A 15,367-nucleotide genomic window follows, 5' to 3' on the forward strand; every position below is an offset into this window, starting at 1 on the left:
ATTTATTATTTTTTCCCCTTTTCCACTTTTTGTGAGTGTGTATGTGTATGCTTCTGTGTGAGAATTCGTCTGTATAGCTTTGCTGTCACCATTTGCCCTAGGGTTCTATACGTCTGATTTTTTAAAATTTCTTAATAATTATTTTTGATTTTAATAACTTTATTTTAATTTATCTTTATTTTATTTTATCCTCTTCTTTCTTTCTTTCTTTCTTCTTTCTTTCTATCTTTCTTTCTACTTTTTCTCCCTTTTATTCTGAGCTGTGTAGATGACAGACTCTTGGTACTGCAGCCAGGAGTCAGCGCTGTGCCTCTGAGGTGGGAGAGCCAACTTCAGGACACTGGTCCACAAGAGACCTCCCAGCTCCACGTAGTATTAAATGGCGAAAATCTCCCAGAGATCTCCATCTCAACACCAGCACCTAGGTTCACTCAACGAACAGCAAGCTACAGTTCTGGACACCCTATGCTAAACAACTACCAAGACAGGAACATAGCCCCACCCATTAGCAGACAGGCTGCCTAAAATCATAATAAGTCCACAAACACCCCAAAACACACCACCAGACGTGGGCCTGCCCACCAGAAAGACAATATCCAGCCTCATCCACCAGAACACAGGCACTAGTCCCCTCCACCAGGAAGGCTACACAACCCATAGAACCAACTTTAGCCACTGGGGACAGAAACCAAAAACAATGGGAACTATGAACCTGCAGCCTGCAAAAAGGAGACCCCAAACACAACAAGATAAGCAAAAAGAGAAGACAGAAAAACACACAGCAGATGAAGGAGCAAGATAAAAACCCACCAGACCTAACAAATGAAGAGGAAATAGGCAGTCTACCTGAAAAAGCATTCAGAATAATGATAGTAAAGATGATCCAAAAACTTGGAAATAGAATGGACAAAATGCAAGAAAAAGTTAACAAGGACCTATAAGAACTAAAGATGAAACAAACATTGATGAACAACACAATAAATAAAATTTAAAATACTCTAGATGGGATCAATGGCAGAATAACTGAGGCAGAAGAATGGATAAGTGACCTGGAATATAAAATAGTAAAAATAATTATTGCAGAGCAGAATAAAGAAAAAAGAATGAAAAGAACTGAGGACAGTCTCAGAGACCTCTGGGACAACATTAAACACACAAACATTCGAATTATAGGGGTTCCAGAAGAAGAAGAGAAAAAGAAAGGGACTGAGAAAATATTTGAAGAGATTATAGTTGAAAACTTCCCTAATATAGGAAAGGAAATACTTAATAAAGTCCAGGAAGCACAGAGAGTCCCATACAGGATAAACCCAAGGAGAAACACACAAAAACACATATTAATCAAACTGTCAAAAATTAAATACAAAGAAAACATATTAAAAACAACAAGGGAAAAACAACAAATAACACACAAGGGAATCCCCATAAAGTTAACAGTTGATCTTTCAGCAGAAACTTTGTAAGCCAGAAGGGACTGGCAGGACATATTTAAAGTGACGAAGGAGAAAAACCTAAGATTACTCTACCCAGCAAAGATCTCATTCAGATTTGATGGAGAAATTAAAACCTTTACAGACAAGCAAAAGCTAAGAGAATTCAGCACCACCAAACCAGCTTTACAACAAATGCTAAAGGAACTTCTCTAGGCAAAAAACACAAGAGAAAGTAAAGATCTACAATAAGAAACCCAAAACAATTTAGAAAATGGGAATAGGAACATACATATTGATAATTACCTTAAATGTAAATGGATTAAATGCTCCCACCAAAAGAAACAGACTGGCTGAATGGATACAAAAATATGATCCATATATAACCTGTCTACAAGAGACCCACTTCAGAACTAGAGACACATACAAACTGAAAGTAAGGGAATGGAAAAAGATATTCCATGGAAATGGAAATCAAAAGAAAGCTGGAGTAGCAATTCTCATATCAGACAAAATAGACTTTAAAATAAAGACTATTAGAAGAGACAAAGAAGGACACTACACAATGATCAAGGGATGGATCAAAGAAGAAGATATAACAATTGTAAATACGTATGTACCCTACAAAGGAATACCTCAATACATAGGAAAAAACTAACAGCCATAAAATGGGAAATCGACAGTAACACATTCACAATAGGGGACTTTAACACCTCACTTTCACCAATGGACACATCATCCAAAATGAAAATAAATAAGGAAACACAAGCTTTAAATGATGCATTAAACAAGATGGACTTAATTGATATTTATAGGACATTCCATTCAAAAACAACAGAATACACATTTTTCTCATGTGCTCATGGAACATTCTCCAGGATAGATCATATCTTGGGTCACAAATCAAGCCTTGGTAAATTTAAGAAAATTGAAATTGTATCAAGTATCTTTTCCAACCACAATGATATGAGACTAGATATCAATGACAGGAAAAGTCCACTAAAAAATACAAACACATGGAGGCTAAACAATACGCTACTTAATAACGAAGTGATCACAGAAGAAATCAAAGAGGAAATAAAAAAATACCTAGAAACAAATGACAATGGAGATATGACGACCCAAAACCTATGAGATGCAACAAAAACAGTTCTATGAGGGGAGTTTATACCAATACAATCTTACCTTAAGAAACAGGCAACATCTCGAATAGATAACCTAACCTCACAACTAAAGCAATTAGAGAAAGAAGAAAACAAAACAAAACAAAGTTAACAGAAGGAAAGAAATCATAAAGATCAGATCTGAAATAAATGAAAAAGAAATGAAGGAAACAATAGCAAAGATCAATAAAACTAAAAGCTGGTAGTTTGAGAAGATAAACAAAATTTATAAACCATTAGCCAGACTCATCCAGAAAAAAAGAGAGAAGACTCAAATCAATAGAATGAATCAATAGAATCCAATGAAAAAAAGGAAGTAACAACTGACATTGCAGAAATACAAAAATCATGAGAGATTACTACAAGCAACTCTATGCCAATAAAATGGACAACCTGGAAGAAATGGACAAATTCTTAGAAATGTACAACCTGCCAAGACTGAATCAGGAAGAAATAGAAAACATGAACAGACCAATCACAAGCACTGAAAGTGAAACTGATTAAAATCTTCCAACAAACAAAAGCCCAGGACCAGATGGCTTCACAGGCGAATTCTATCAAACATTTAGAGAAGAGCTAACACCTATCCTTCTCAAACACTTCCAAAATATAGCAGAGGGAGGAACACTCCCAACATCATTCTACGAGGCCACAATCACCCTGATACCAAAACCAGACAAGGATGTCACCAAAGAAAGAAAACTACAGGCCAATATCACTGATGAACGTAGATGCAAAAATCCTCAAGAAAATACTAGCAAACAGAATCCAACAGCATATTAAAAGGATCATACACCATGATCAAGTGGGGTTTATTCCAGGAATGCAAGGATTCTTCAATATACGCAAATCTGTCAACGCGATACACCATATTAACAAATTGAAGGAGAAAAACCGTATGATCATCTCAATAGATGCATAGAAAGCTTTTGACAAAATTCAACACCCATTTGTGATAAAAACCCAGCAGAAAGTCGGCTTTGAGGGAACTTTCCTCAACATAACAAAGGCCATATATGACAAATGCACAGCCAACATTGTCCTCAATGGTGAAAAACTGAAAGTATTTCCACTAAGATCAGGAACAAGACAAGGTTGTCCACACTCACCATTGTTATTCAACATAGTTTTGGAAGTTTTAGCCACAGCAATCAGAGAAGAAAAGGAAACAAAAGGAATCCAAATCGGAAAAGAAGAAGTAAAGCTGTCACTGTGTGCAGATGACGTGATACTATACATAGAGAATCCTAAAAATGGTACCAGAAAACTACGAGAGCTAATCAATGAATTTGGTAAAGGAGCAGGATACAAAATTAATGCACAGATATCTCTGGCATTCCTATACACTCATGATGACAAACCTGAAAGTGAAATCAAGAAAACACTCCCATTTACCATTACAACAAAAAGAATAAAATATCTAGGAATAAACCTACTGGAGGACAAAAAAGACCTGTATGCAGAAAATTATAAGACACTGATGCAAGAAATTAAAGATGATACAAATAGATGGAGAGATATAACATGTTCTTGGATTGGAAGAATCAGTATTGTGAAAATTACTCTACTACCTAAAGTGATCTACAGATTCAATGCAATCCCTATCAAACTACCACTGGCATTTTTCACAGAACTAGAACAAAAAATTTCACAATTTGTATGGAAACACAAAAGACCCCGAATAGCCAAAGCAATCTTGAGAACGAAAAACGGAGCTGGAGGAATCAGGCTCCCTGACTTCAGACTATACTACCAAGTTACAGTAATCAAGACAGTATGGTACTGGCACAAAAACAGAAAGATAGATAAATGGAACAGGATAGAAAGCCCAGAGATAAACCCATGCACATATGGTCACCTTATCTTTGATAAAGGAGGCAGGAATGTACAGTGGAGAAAGGTCAGCATCTTCAATAAGTGGTGCTGGGAAAACTGGACAGGTACATGTAATAGTATGAGATTAGATCACTCCCTAACACCATACACAAAAATAAGCTCAAAATGGATTAAAGACCTAAATATAAGGCCAGAAACTTTCAAACTCTTAGAGGAAAACATAGGCAGAACACTCTATGACATAAATCACAGCAAGATCCTTTTTGACCCACCTCCTAGAGAAATGGAAATAAAACAAAAATAAACAAATGGGACCTAACGAAACTTCAAAGCTTTTGCACAGCAAAGGAAACCATAAACAAGACCAAAAGACAACCCTCAGAATGGGAGAAAATATTTACAAATGAAGCAACTGACAAAGGATTAATCTCCAAAATTTACAAGGAGCTCATGCAGCTCAATAACATAAGAAAAAAACAAACAACCCAATTCAAAAATGGGCAGAAGACCTAAATAGACATTTCTCCAAAGAAGATATACAGATTGCCAATAAACACTTGAAAGAATGCTCAACATCATTAATCATTAGAGAAATGCAAATCAAAACTACAATGAGCTATCATCTCACACTTGTCAGAATGGCCATCATCAAAATATCTAGTAACAGGGCTTCCCTGGTGGCGCAGTCGTTGAGAGTTCACCTGCCGATGCAGGGGACATGGGTTCGTGTCCCAGTCTGGAAAGATCCCTCATGCCGCGGATTAGTTGGTCCCTTGAGCCATGGCCACTGAGCCTGCACGTCCAGAGCCTGTGCTTCAAAACGGGAGAGGCCACAACAGTGAGAGGCCCACATACAGCATAAAAATAATAATAAAATAAAATAAAAATTTTTAAAACTATAAATGCTGGAGAGGGTGTGTAGCAAAGGGAACACTCTTCCACTGCTGATGGGATTGTGAATTGGTACAGCCACTATGGAGAACAGTATGGAGGTTCCTTAGAAAACTAGAAATAGAACTACCATATGACCCAGCAATCCCACTACTGGGCATATACCCTGAGAAAACCATAATTCAAAAAGAGTTATGTACCAAAATGCTCATTGCAGCTCTATTTACAGTAGTCAGGACATGGAAGCAACTGAAGCGTCCATTGACAGATGAATGGATAAAGAAGGTGTGGCACATATATACAATGGAATATTAGCCATAAAAAGAAACAAAATTGGGTTATTTTTAGTGAGGTGGATGGAACTAGAGTCTGTCATATAGAGTGAAGTAAGTCAGAAATAGAAAGACAAATACCGTATGCTAACACATATATATGGAATCTAAGAAAAAAAATGTCATGAAGAACCTAGAGGTAAGACAGAAATAAAGATACCAATGTACCAGAGAATGGACTTGAGGACTTGTGGAGGGGGAAGTGTAAGCTATGACAACGTGAGAGAGTGGCATGGACATATATACATTACCAAACGTAAAATAGATAGCTAGTGGGAACCAGCCACATAGCACAGGGAGATCAGCTCGGTGCTTTGTGACTACCTGGATGGGTGGGATAGGGAGCGTGGGTGGGAGGGAGATACAAGGGGGAGGAGATATGGGAACATATGTATATGTATAACTGATTCACTTTGTTATAAAGCAGAAACTAAGACATCATTGTAAAGCAATTATACTCCAATAAAGATGTAAAACAAAGAAAAAAAGATAATACACCATAATCAAATGGGATTTTTCCCATGGATGAAAGGATTTTTCAATATCCATGAATCAATAAATGTGATATAGCACATTAAGAAATTGAAGAAAAAACATATTATCACCCCAATAGATGCAGAAAAAGCTTTTGATAAAATTCAACATCCATTTATGATAAAAACTCTCTTGAAAGAAGGCGTAGAGGGAACATACTTCAATGCAATATAGACCATCTATGACAAACCCACAGCAGATATCATTCTCAATTGTGAAAAACTGAAAGTATTTCCTCTAAGATCAGGAATAATACAATGCTACCCATTCTCACCACTTTTATTCAACCTGATTTTGGAAGTCCTATCCACAGCAATCAGAGAAGAAAAAGAAATAAAAGGAATCTAAATTGGAAAAGAAGTAGGAATGTCATTGTTTGTACCCAGAAACTCCTAAAGATCCTACCAGAAAACTACTAGAACTCATCAATGATTTGGTAAATTTGCAGGTTGCAAAATTAATGCAGAGAAACCTGTTGCATTTCCACACACTTACAACAAAAGATCACTATGAGAAATTAAGGAAACAATCCCATTTACCATTGCATCGAAAAGAATACAATACCTAGAAATAAACTACCTAAGGAGACAAAAGACCTGTGCTCTGAAAACTATAAGATGCTGATGAAAGAAATTGAAGATGACACAAATGGATGTAAAGATATACCATGTTCTTGGATTGGAAGAATCAGTATTGTTAAAATGAATATACTACACAAGGTAATTTCCAGGTTCAATACAATCCCTCTCAAATTACCAATGACATTTTTCACAGAACTAGAAAAAAATTTAAAATTTGTATGGGAACACAAAAGACGCGTATAGCCAAATCAATCTAGTATATTACAAAGCTACACTAATCAAAACACTATGGTACTGGTATAAAAACAGACCTATAGATTAATGGAACAGGATGCAAAGCCCAGAAATTAGCTTACACACATATGGTCAATTAATCTATGACAATGGAGGCAAGAATATACAACTGAGAAAAAGCAGTCTCTTCAATAAGTGGTGGTGGGAAAACTGGACATCTACATGTAAAAGAATGAAATTAGAACATTCTCTAGCACTGTATACAAAAATAAACTCAAAATGAATTAAAGACTTAAAAGTAAGACCAGATACTATGAAATATCTAGAGGAAAACTTAAGCAGAACTCTATGACACAAATTGCAACAATATATTTTTGGATCCATCTCCTAGAGTAATGGAAATAAAAACAAAGATAAGCAAATGGGACCTAATTAACTTGAAAGTTTTGCCCAGCAAAGGAAATCATAAACAAAATGAAAGGACAAATTACAGAATGGGATAAAATATTTGTAAATGATGCTACCAACAAAGGGTTAATTTCCAAAATATACAAAAAGCTCAAACAGCTCAGTATCAAACAAACAAACAAATCAATCAAAATATGGGCAGAAGACCTAAAAAGGCATTTCTCCGAAGAAGACATACAGATGGCCAACAGACACATGAAGAAATGTTCAACATAGCTAATTATTAGAGAAATGCAAATCAAAATTACAATGAAGTATCACCTTACACTAGTCAGAATGACCATCATTAAAAAGTCTACAAATAATAAATGCTAGAAAGGGTGTGGGAAAAAGGAACACTCCTACAATCTTGGTGGGAATGTAAATTGGTATAGACATTATGGAAAACAGTATGGAGGTTCCTTAAAAATCTAAACATAGAGTTATATGATCTGGGGTTCCCACTCCTGGTCGTATATCCAGAGAAATATTAATTCAAAAAAATACATGCACCCCAACGTTCATTGCAGCAACACCTCCTTACACTCTGGTACTATAATATACTCCACACTCATATTTCTGCCCCCAAGGTCTGAGCTTTAGGTGTGTTCATTGCTACTAGAGTGTTATTTTCTTTAGGCTCTCCTAGCTGATGTTGCAAAGAAATAATGTGTGTCTACTAGCCCACATACATGCACCTATTAAATTAAGCATGATTTCTTACTGATATCTCCAACTATTATTCATTACCATATGGATTATTTTACCCACTTTCTCTTCTTTATCGTAAATTTTCACTTGAACAGTAAGAAAGCTGGCTCCCACCATCTACCATCCATTTATTTAATTATTCGATCCCAGTATATAAGTACAGCAGCATACTTGTTAACCTGTAATGCTGTCAGAAAAAGAATAGTTTATCAACTAGAGTACAGTGCTTATGTGAAGTTCCTTTTGCCTTTAGCCTTTAGTCTTACAACTCCATTCATCCCCCCAAATTACTTAGGTCAGCACGTGTTTCCACATCTCCTGCAGTGAGGTTTTCCCATATATTTATATTACAGTCAGATTCTATTGTCACAGTCTACATTCATTACTAGGATGTCTGACCTCCTAAATGATTTTCTTTAACTTGTATAGATTAAAGCTTATTCTTTGTGTTGTTCATTACTGTGGGTTTTGACAAATACAAGTTATGTATTCACCATCAAAGTATTACACACAACAATTTCACCATCCTAAAAATCCCTTGTGCTTTTTATATTTATCCCTTTATTTCTCCTCACAAACACTGGCAACAACTGATACTACCTGTATAGGTTTGCCTTTTTCAGAATGTCATATAATTGGAATTTCAGATGCACAGCCTTAACAGACTGGCTTCATTCACTTGACAATATGCATTTAAGATTCTTCCAGGTGGTGTGCGTGTGTGTGTGCTGATACCTCATTTATCTTTATTGCTGGATAAGATTCCATTACATACACATAATACTGTTTGTTCACCACCTACTGAAGAGTATATTGGTTGTTCCTAGTTTTTTGCGATTATAACTAGAGTGTATAACATACACTCATGTGCAGGTTTTTGTGTGGACATAATTTTCAACTCGGTTGAATACCTGAAAACACAATTGGTGGAGTACATGGTAAGACTATGTTTAGTTTTGTAAAAAACAGCCAAACTGTCTTCCAAAGTGACTGCATCAGTCTGCATTTCCACTAGAACTGAATGAGAGTTCTTCTTGCTGGACATTCTTGCCAGTTTTTGGCATTGTCTTTTAGTAGGGGGAGGGGTTTAGCCATTCTAATAGGTATGTTGTGGTATCTTACTGTTGTATTATTTGAAATTCTCTAGTGATATATGATGATGAACCTCTTTCCATATACTTGTTTGCTATCTATATCTTCTTTGGTGAAGTTTGTTCAGGTCTTTTGCCAATTTTTAAAGACTTTACTTTTTTATTGGAGTATAATTACTTTACAATAATCGTGTTAGTTTCTGCTGTACAACAAAGTGAGTCAGCTATATGCATACATATATCACTATATACCCTCCTGCTTGAGCCCTCCTCCCACCCTCCCTATCCCACTCCTCTATGTCATCACAAAACACCAAGCTGATCTCCATGTGCTATGCAGCAGCTTCCCACTAGCTATCTATTTTACATTTGGTAGTGTATTTATGTAGAGAAGTTTTAGGTTTACAGCAAAACTGGAAGAAAGTTACAGAGTTTCTCCATTTATCCCCTGTCCCCATGTATGCATAATCATCCCCATTAAATTGTTCACCAGAATAACGCTTCTTTTACCAAGGATGAATCTACATTCAGACAACATAATCATCCAAAGTCCATAGTTTACCTTAGGGTTCATTTCTTTGCCCATTTTTAATTGGGTTGTATATTTTCTTGTTGTTCAGTTTTAGAAATATTTGCATAGTTTGTATACAAGTACACTCAGATATGTGTTTCACAAATATTTTCTCCCAAGTTATTAATTGCTGTTATGTAAGAAAGCAATTGTCTTTTGTATATTAACCTTGTATTGTGCAACGTTATTAAAAATTCCTAGCTCCTGGATTGTTTTGTCAGTTCAATGGAATTTTCTGAAAACAAACGTTCCTTTCTTTCTAATAATAATAAACATGTTTTCCTTTCTAATCTATGTACATTTTATAATTTCTAATATTTCTAATTCTAAACATTTCTAATTTAATAATTTTCTAATTTCTAATAATAATAAGCATTTTTCTTTCTAATCCGTATGCATTCTATTTATTTTTCTTGTCTTATTGTATTAGCTAAGTCTTCCAATAAAATTTTAAATAGACGTGGTGAAAGTAAACATCTTTACCTAGTTCTTGATATTAGGGAAAAAAGCACTGTGTTTTTTGCCATCAAGGGTAATGTTAGCTGTAGGTTTCTGTTTATTAAGTTACAAAAGTTTTCTGTACTCCTAATTTGCTGAAAGTTCTTATTATGAATGGTGTTAGATTTTGTCAAATGTTTTTCTGCATAGATTGATATGCTCATATGAGTTTTCTTCTTTAGCTTGCTGATAAGGATGATTAAATTACAGGGATACCTTACCTTATTGTGCTTTGTAGATATTTCCTTTTTTATAAATTGAAAGTTTGTAACAACCCTGAGTCAAGCAAGTCTATTGCCATTGTTCCAAAGCATTTTCTCACTTCATGTCTCTGTGTCACATTTTGGTAATTCTCACAATATTTCAAACTTTTAAATTATTATTATATTTGTTATGATTTCTGTGATCAGTGATCTTTAATGTTACTGTTGAAGAAAGATTACAACTTGCTGAAGGCATTTTTTAGCAAGAAAGTATTATTATTATTTTTTATTTGCAGTACGTGGGCCTCTCACTGTTGTGGCCTCTCCCGTTGCGGAGCACAGGCTCTGGACACGCAGGGTCAGCAGCCATGGCTCATGGGCCCAGCCGCTCCACAGCATGTGGGATCCTCCCGGACCGGGGCACGAACCCGTGTCCCCTGCATCGGCAGGCAAACTCTCAACCATTGCACCACCAGGGAAACCCCGCAAGAAAGTATTTTTAAATTAAGGTGAGTACATTTTTTTTTAGACATAATGTTGTTGCACACTTAATATGCTTTATTGTGATATTTGCCTTACTGTAGTAGTCTGGAACCGAACCCACAATATCTCTAAGCTATGCCTGCAATTGACTTTTGAATGTAGAAGCAATCCTGCTTATCCTGAGTAAATCTCACTTGTCATGGTGTTTAATTCTTTTGACACATTTTAGGTACAGTTTGCAAGTGTTTTATTGATGATTTTTGCAACTATCTTCTAAAGAAATACTGGTCTTTAGCCTTCTTTTCTTGTAGTGTCTTCAACAGGTTTTGGTATAATAAGGCTGTCCTCATAGAATGAATTACAAAATATTCTCTCTGTTTCTACTTTATGAAATGGAAGAGAATATAGAGAGGTGATATCATTTCTTCCTAAAATATTTGGTAGAATTCACCAGTGAAACCATCTGGGTCTGGCAATCCATATTTTTTACAAGGTTAGCAATTATTGATTCAATTTCTTTAATTGATATAGAGCTATTCAGATTATCTATTTTTTCTTGTCCAAATCTGGTATCTTTTAAGGACTTAATCCCTTTCATCTATGTTACCCAATTTGTGGGCAGAGAGTTCTTAATTATCCTTTTACTGTCTTTGGGATAACTAGTAATGACCTCCTTTTAATTCTGATGTTGATCATTTGTCTCTTCTATTATTTTCTTAGTTAGCTTGGCTAGAAGCTTATCAATTTTATGGGTCTTTTCCAAGAACCAAGGTGCGTTTAATTTTTCTCTACTGACATCCTATTTTCAATTTCACTGATTTATGCTCTAATTTTTGTTATTTCTTTTCTTCTGTTGTTTAGAATTAAATTATTTTTATTTCTCTAGTTTCCTAAGGTGGAAACATATTATTGATATTAGAAGTTGTTTTTTTCTAATTGAATGCTATGCATATCCTTTTAAGCACTGCTTTTTCTACATCTCCCAAATCTTGATAAGGTATATTTTAATTTTCATTTAGTTCAAAATATATTTAAATTTATCTTGAGACTTCTTTTACTTGTGTGCTGTTTGGAAATATGTTGTTTGATCTCCAAATTGGGAGGAGGTAATTTTCCACCCTTCTTTCTTTTATTCACTTCTACTTTAATTCCATTGCAGTCTGAGAAATACTGTCTATGATTTATATTCTCTTAAATTTGTTTAGGTGTGTTTTGTTTCACAGAACGTGTTATATGCTAGCAAATCTTCCATGTGAGCTTGAGATAAATGGATATTCAACTGTTGTTGGATGAAGTATTCTGTAAATATCAAGTAGACCCAGTTGTTTGATGGTAGTGTTCAGTTCAACTATATCTTTACTGATTTTCTGCCAACTATATTTATCTATTACTGTAAAAGGGGGGTAGAGATATTTTGTTGAGACATGACTGTGGGCATTACCTCAAGCCTTCAAGAATTTCTGGAGTGGCAATGCCAGGATAGGTACATTTTTTAAGACACTATCATCAGTTCCCTTTGTGGGTCATAGAGGTGGGGTGGCAAACTACCTTCATGAGAAATAATTTTTGATACATGTCCCCCTGACGATGAGGAAAAAATTGGTTCTATAAGAAATAAAACTTTGATATCAGAACCTAAGACATTCTATTGGAAGGTCAAGCTTACAGTGTATAGTGCCTGGGGGCCAAGGCCATAGACATGTGTATTGCAGAACCTAAAATGTCCTTGTATTACCTTGACATCTTTGGGTTTCATGGGCCATAAAACTCTAGGCAAAATTTCCTTGCTTTAATCAGATATCACCCCCATCCAATGGGAAAGACTTCCTACCCAGCTAAGCTGGACCAACTTCATCTACCCCTTCCTCTCAAACCTTGTGGCCTGCATGGGGTACAGTGTCCTCCTTTCCCAGGCTGTAAGTAATGTAACTAATAATCTGCTGCCAGTCTCATCTGCCCAGTATTTCGTGTCATGTGTTCAGCCATCTCACACTATTTTGGGTGGAAGATACCTCTTTAACCAATGAAGTAAATAGGGAGTAAGTAGAATAACAAAGAGTATCCAAAAGGAAAGTGAATGAAACAGGAATAGGACAGGATAATATTTAAAGGAGAATTGTAGAGTGTATTAAAAAAATTCCTTGTCCCTTTCACTAAGATAGAATTGATTTTACAACTATTTTTAAATAAATAACTGTCCCAGCTTTAACAATATATTATTTTCTATAAGTTTTATGCCTTTATTATAAATAGTATGTAAAGTCATTAATAATGTCAATAAGCATTTTCCCTTTCAGTGGAGCAATTTAAGAAATAGAAGAAATGTATATAGATCTCAATTTGGATAGGAACACAATGGATTTTTCCAAAGATATTGCTTCTTCAGTATTAACCCTTTTATTTTGGAACTGTAAGCAGGTTGTACTGCTGTTTATGTTGAATACCCCTTAAACCAGCAATCACTAAGTGTATGCCAAAGTGAGTAGAAGTCCTTCTCTGTTATGTAAGACAAATATGGGGCCTGATCCAAGGAATGTTTAATTAAGTAAGCAGGCTAAACCTGCTGAACAGCAGTTTAGAGGCACTCTGTCAGGTTTCCTTTTTTTTTTTCTTGACTATGCTGCTTGCAGGATTGAACCTAAGGCCCCTGCAGTGGAAGCAGAGTCCTAACCACTGGACTACCAGGGAGTTCCCTCCTTTCCTTTCTTTTATTTTTAAATGTTTTCATTTTTTTAAGAGTCACTGTGCTATATATTACATCCCCAGAATTTATTTATCTTATATCTAAAGGTTTGTGCCTTTTAACCACTGTCCCCCATTTCCCTCACATCTCTACCTCCCTCACATCTGGCAACCACAAATATATTCTCTGTTTCTATGAGTTTGGTATTTGAGGTTCCAAACAGAAGTGAGATCATACAGTATTTGTCTTTCTCTCTCTAGTTTGCTTAACATATTGCCCTCAGGGTCCATCCATGTTGTCGCAGATAGCAAGATTTCCTTATTTTTTATGGCTGAATCATACCATTATATGTATATAAAATATACTGCATCTTCTTTATCAATTTCTTCATCAATGGTCACTTAGGTTGTTTCCATGTCTTGGCTATTGTAAATAATGCTACAATGAAAATGGGGGAGAAGATATATTGAAAAGAGAGGTCAAATCCTAGGTTGCTCTTGCCCAATGCAACAGATACCATTTTGTGCAAACAATAAACTTACCTAAGAGCTTGAGATTAAAGGCAGGGAATGATATTCTTAAGGATTTTGAAAAGTCCCAACATATTCCTGGGAATCTAGGAGGCCACATACGTGTTCAGGGCTGTATACATGCTCATGAAAGATATAAGAAGGCCCTAAGATCTCACCTTCTACAGACCTTGAGAATCAATGGAAAAAGGAAGTGAAAACTAAGGCAAGGTTGTCAGCTGAGTTGTCAATTGTTGAAGACATTCTCCAACATAGACACAGAACCCATTGTCAAATACTGGAAATATTTTTGGTTCTAGAAACAACAAATCTTAGCGTGGAGAAAGAATCTGATTTCCAAATTTTCCACATTATAATAGTCAAAATGTCCAGTTTTCAACAAAAAATGCAAGTCATATGAAGACACAAAAATTATGGTCATACATAGGAAACAAAATAAATCAATAGAATCTGTGCCTGAGAAACTCACACTAACAGAATTTCTGGCATTGATATTCATGAATCTACATTTTGAATGAATTTCATGGATGATTCTAGTTCACTTGAAAATAATGGCAATTTGGTTTCTTTACATTCTTATAACTTTTACATATTTTCTTATTATATTGCATTGGCTAAAATTTTGCATGTTAAATATAATCAGTAAATGATGCTGGTAGGCATCCTTTAGTGCTTCTGATGAAAGAAAATGCTTTATATGGTTTGCAGTTAGGAATAAAAATTTCTATTTTTTTTGATGGGTAATATTTTAAAGTTTGAAGAAGGTCCTTTGTATTTCTAATGAAAGGTGTTTTTCACATGAAGTCCATACAAATAAGTTTAACTAATAGCTAAGATATCCATTAATAACATATTTCAAGAACACACATATACATGCACTTAATCATAACACACAGTATCAAAACATTACATATGTGGACTAAAAGTCTTCTATACAAACATTCTCTAGAGTGTTGTCAATATGAAAATAGAAATTATTGTAAGATTTATTACCTGCTTGTGAATTGTCAGGCATTGCAAGTAGAACTTTTGGCTTACTGTCATAAATTTCATAATAACACTATGGGGTGGCTAAAATAAGATCATTTTAATGTTGGAATCTGGAGCATTTAGAGGTTAACTAGCTTTTCCAAATTTCTAAGTATCCCC

This window comes from Delphinapterus leucas, chromosome 14 (assembly GCF_059928025.1).
Source record: "Delphinapterus leucas isolate spDelLeu-1000000601 "Yukka" chromosome 14, BTC_Dleu_Yukka2, whole genome shotgun sequence".
Taxonomy (NCBI): Eukaryota; Metazoa; Chordata; class Mammalia; order Artiodactyla; family Monodontidae; genus Delphinapterus; species Delphinapterus leucas.